This window comes from Chrysemys picta, unplaced genomic scaffold (genome assembly GCF_011386835.1).
Source record: "Chrysemys picta bellii isolate R12L10 unplaced genomic scaffold, ASM1138683v2 scaf883, whole genome shotgun sequence".
Taxonomy (NCBI): Eukaryota; Metazoa; Chordata; order Testudines; family Emydidae; genus Chrysemys; species Chrysemys picta.
The window spans coordinates 15,001-20,000 of record NW_027053590.1 but is presented as its reverse complement, the minus strand read 5'-3'; the positions used below and the strand labels follow the sequence as shown (position 1 = coordinate 20,000).

The 5,000-nt window shown below is 70.3% G+C and overlaps 1 non-coding gene across 1 annotated transcript; it reads right to left on the bottom strand.

The window, feature by feature from the left end:
• Positions 1-2,495: 2,495 nt before the first annotated feature.
• LOC135979449 (5S ribosomal RNA) lies at positions 2,496-2,614 on the bottom strand. Its single transcript, XR_010596755.1, has one exon. It is a non-coding gene; the product is annotated as a 5S ribosomal RNA (ribosomal RNA).
• Between the last annotated feature and the right edge of the window lie 2,386 nt (positions 2,615-5,000).

The window sequence follows — 5,000 nt, the reverse complement described above, 5'->3', positions numbered from 1 at the left end:
CCTCCGAGAGCCGTGTCGGCGGCGGTGGCGGGTGTCAGGCTTTACGTCCAGCCTCCGGAGGGTGAGCGTCCTCGGACGCGATGCAGCCGCCGCAGAGAGGCAGCCTCCGAGGCAGGGAGCGGAGCACCGAGGCTGGGGAGTGGGGAGCAGGAGCCGGGGGGGAGGTGGGGGGCGTTCAGGACAACAGGTCAACCCCCTGGAAGCGGCTGTCAAATGTTCAACGTCCCCACTCGGCCACCAGGTCAAGCCCCGGGAAGCGGCTGTAAAATTCTCAAAGTCCCCACCGGGACAATAGGTCAAGCCCTGGGAGGCGGCTGTCAAATGTTCAAAGTCCCCACCGGGACAACAGGTCAACCCCCGGGAAGCGGCTGTCAAATTTTCAAAGTCCCCGTTCGGCCACCAGGTCAACCCGCTGAATCTACTGGGTTGACCTGGCGGCCGTTTTGCTTTCCGGCCACCAGGTCAACCCATTGGTTTCGACGGGTTGACCTGGCGGCTGGTTTGCTTTCCGGCCACCAGGTCAACCCATTGGATTCGACGGGTTGACCTGGTGGCCGGTTTGCTTTCCGGCCCGGGTGTCACCCCACTCCGAGGGCAGCACGGCAGTGGTCTTGAGGACCACAGAGGGGGGCTTAATAGTCGAGACGGAGCAGGTCCGGGGGAGGCTTAATAGTCGCCCCCCGGCCAGTCCGGGGGAGGCTTAATAGTCGTCCCCCGAGGACTCCGGGGGCCAGGCTTAATAGTCGTCCCCCCCCGGGCGCTCCAGGGGGGAAAGCTTAATAGTCCTCCCCCGAGGACTCCGGGGGCAGGCTTAACAGTCGTCCGCCCCGGGCGCTCCAGGGGGAAAGCTTAATAGTCCTCCCCCGACAGTGTGTGTGTGTGTGTGTGGGAGGGAGGCTTAGCAGTCTTGCCCCGGGCGGTCCGGTGGGGGAGGCTTAGCAGTCGTCCCCAGGGCGGTCCGGGGGTGGGGGGGGGGGGGAGGCCTCACAGTCGTCCCTCGGAGAGCCGGGTCAGCGGCAGTGGTGGGTTTACGTCCAGCCTCCGGAGGGTGCGCGTCCTCGGAGGCGATGCAGGCGCCGCAGAGAGGCAGCCTCCGAGGCAGGGAGCGGAGCACCGAGGCTGGGGAGAGGGGAGCAGGAGCCGGGGGCTGGGGCTGGGGGTGGGGGGCGTTCAGGACAACCGGTCAAGCCCCGGGAAGCAGCTGTCAAATGTTCCAAGTCCCCACTCGGCCACCAGGTCCACCCCAGTCTAGCAATGGGGTTGACCTGGCTGACGGCCGGTTAGTATCAAGGTAAACTCACCGTCGTCCACAGGAGGGCAGCTCTCAGGCCGGCCGGCTGCGGCTGACTCTGGGGCGGCGCCCGGTCCCGGCAGCGAGGGGCGGGGGGCGCGGAGCGAGACGGGGCTAACCGGGGGGGGGCGCCTCCTGCGACTTTGGGGGCCGCGGGTCGTCAGTGGCGTGCAGGCCGGGCCTCTCCCGGGGGATTCGGGGGGGCGGTCCTGCGGGCCGGGCGCAGGGGGCTCGAGCGAGCCCGGGCCGGTCCGCCCCGGGGCCGGGGTCTCCGCCTGCGGCTCAGGGGGGCGCGGGTCGTCGGGGGAGGAAGCCCGGGGGAGCCGCACACCGGCCCGCCAGGCCAGGCCTGGCCTGGATGGCCGCGGGGGGATTCGGGGCGGTCCCGCGGGCCGGGGGCCGGGCGCAGGGGAGGCGGGGGGGCCGAGCGAGTCCGTCCCGGGCCCGGGGCCTCCCCCTGCGGCTTTGGGGTCCGTGGGTCCCCGCTGGAGGAAGCCACTGGGAGCTGGACACCCGCCGTCCGTCCCGCCAGGCCAGGCCTGGCCTGGGTGGCCGCGGGGGGATTCGGGGCGGTCCCGCGGGCCGGGGGCCGGGCGCAGGGGAGGCGGGGGGGCCGAGCGAGTCGGGCCCGGGCCCGGGGCCTCCCCCTGCGGCTTTGGGGTCCGTGGGTCCCCGCTGGAGGAAGCCGCTGGGCGCTGGACACCCGCCGTCCGTCCCGCCTGGCCAGGCCTGGCCTGGGTGGCCGCGGGGGGATTCGGGGCGGTCCCGCGGGCCGGCGGCCGGGCGCAGGGGGTCCGAGCGAGTCCGTCCCGGGCCCGGGGCCTCCCCCTGCGGCTTTGGGGTCCGTGGGTCCCCGCTGGAGGAAGCCGCTGGGCGCTGGACACCCGCCGTCCGTCCCGCCTGGCCAGGCCTGGCCTGGGTGGCCGCGGGGGGGGATTCGGGGCGGACCTGCGGGCCGGCGGCCGGGAGGGTCCGGGCCAGTCCGCCCCATGCCCGGGGTCTCCCCCAGCGGCTTCGGTGGCCCCGGGGGGGGTCCTCCGCGGAGGAAGCCGGGTGGGTGGGGAGCCGGACCCCAGGCGCCCAGACCCGTGACCTGCGGCCGCGACCTCCGACTCGGCAGGAGCGACGAGGGGCTTTCCGGCCCGTCCCCCCCTCTCCTTCCCCCCCAGAAAAGGAGAGAGAGCTGACTCGGACCGGGAAAAGCTGCCTACGGCACCTGGGATTCCCAGGCGGTCACCCATCCAAGTACTAGCCAGGCCCGGGACGGTTTACCTTCCGAGATCGGACGGGATCGGGGGCGTTCGGTCCGGTATGGCCGTAGGCACCCGGCCCCGCGCCTCCTCGCCCGCTTTCCCCTGCCGACGCCCGGGCCTGCCGCACGGTGAGCCCCGGTCGGACTGCCCCCCCCCCCTGCGGCAGGGCCCCCGTCTCTCGCGGGCCCGGTCCTTTTTTCCTTTTCGAGCTCCGGGGCCCGGGCTGGCCGCCAGAGCCCCTCCGCCCGCCCTCCCCGGCGTCGGGGAAAATACTGTCCCGGACTTCCAGTGCGCCCGATCCTGTCAGCCGGGGGGTGGGGAGGGGCAGTCCCTCGCTGCGGCCGGGGAGGGTGAGCCCAGGGCGGCTTGCCTGCCGTGCGAGGCCCCTCTCGGCCACCAGGTCAACCCCGAGTCGAAAGGGCTGAAAAATTTTCAGAGTCCCCTCCCGGGCACCAGGTCAACCCGTGGAATCGGACGGGTTCACCTGCTGGCCGGTTCGCTTCCCGGGCACCAGGTCAACCCGTGGAATCGAAAGGGTTCACCTGCTGGCCGGTTTGCTTTCCGGCCACCAGGTCAACCCCTAGGGGTTTTAACGGGGGCACGCCCGGTGGCCTCTTTCCCGTCCGGTCACCAGGTCAACCCGGATCTCCCTCCTTCCCTGGGCGTCCCCTCCTCGGAGGCGTCAGGTTCCATTCCCCCCCCCCCCCCAGACTTCCAGGGGCCCGATCCAGTCGGCCGGGAGGCAGTCCCTCGCTGCGGCCGGGGAGGGTGAGCCCAGGGCGGCCTGGTCCATGTCTCTAGTGGGCCCGATCCTTTTTTTTTTTTTCGAGCTCCGGGGCCAGGCCCGCCCGGGCAGCCCTCCTCGGAGGCGTGGGGCGATTTCCCCCCGCCCCCAGACTTCCAGGGGCCCGATCCTGTCGGCCGGGAGGCAGTCCCTCGCTGCGGCCGGGGAGGGTCAGCCCAGGGCGGCTTGCCTGCCGTGCGAGTCCCCTCTCGGCCACCAGGTCAACCCCGAGTCGAAAGGGCTGAAAAATTTTCAGAGTCCCCTCCCGGGCACCAGGTCAACCCGTGGAATCGAACGGGTTCACCTGCTGGCCGGTTCGCTTTCCGGCCACCAGGTCAACCCGTGGAATCGAAAGGGTTCACCTGCTGGCCGGTTCGCTTTCCGGCCACCAGGTCAACCCCTAGGTTTTAAGGGGGGGGGACGCCAGGTGGCCTCTTTCCCGTCCGGTCACCAGGTCAACCCGGATCTCCCTCCTTCCCTGGGCGCCCCCTCCTCGGAGGCGTCAGGTTCCATTCTTTTTTCCAGACTTCCAGGGGCCCGATCCAGTCGGCCGGGTGGCAGTCCCTCGCTGCGGCCGGGGAGGGTGAGCCCAGGGCGGCTTGCCTGCCGTGCGAGTCCCCTCTCGGCCACCAGGTCAACCCCGAGTCGAAAGGGCTGAAAAATTTTCAGAGTCCCCTCCCGGGCACCAGGTCAACCCGTGGAATCGAACGGGTTCACCTGCTGGCCGGTTCGCTTCCCGGGCACCAGGTCAACCCGTGGAATCGAAAGGGTTCACCTGCTGGCCGGTTCGCTTTCCGGCCACCAGGTCAACCCCTAGGTTTTAAGGGGGGGGACGCCCGGTGGCCTCTTTCCCGTCCGGTCACCAGGTCAACCCGGATCTCCCTCCTTCCCTGGGCGCCCCCTCCTCGGAGGCGTCAGGTTCCAGTCTTTTTTCCAGACTTCCAGGGGCCCGATCCAGTCGGCCGGGAGGCAGTCCCTCGCTGCGGCCGGGGAGGGTGAGCCCAGGGCGGCCTGGTCCATGTCTCTAGTGGGCCCGATCCTTTTTTTTTTTTCGAGCTCCGGGGCCAGGCCCGCCCGGGCAGCCCTCCTCGGAGGCGTGGGGCGATTTCCCCCCCCCCCCCCAGACTTCCAGGGGCCCGATCCTGTCGGCCGGGAGGCAGTCCCTCGCTGCGGCCGGGGAGGGTCAGCCCAGGGCGGCCTGCTTGGCGGCCGGGTCCATGTCTCTAGTGGGCCCGATCCTTTTTTTCCCTTTTCCGGCTCCGGGGCCCGGGGTGCTCGGGTAGCCCTCCGCGGTGGCGTCGGCCAATTTTTTTTAAAATCAGACTTCCGTGGGCCCGATCCTGACGGCCGGGAGGCAGTCCCTCGCCGCGTCCGGGGACGGCGAGACGCTCGGCCACCGGGTCAACCCGGAGGAAGCGGGCTGGGGGGAAAAAAAAAAAAAAAAGTTTTCCAAGTCCGAAAAATTTTCAAAGTCCCCTCTCGGCCACCAGGTCAACCCCTTTGGAGCGAATGGGTTGACCTGACGGCCGGTCGTCTCGCGGATGTCCGGAAGGGGTCGCCCCACGCCGTCTCGGCCGACCGAGGGAACCACGAGGTGGCGCCCGGTTCCAGTTTCGTACCGCCGAAGGCGGGGCTTTGGCTTTTTCGACCTGCCTTTCGAGGATTGTGTGAG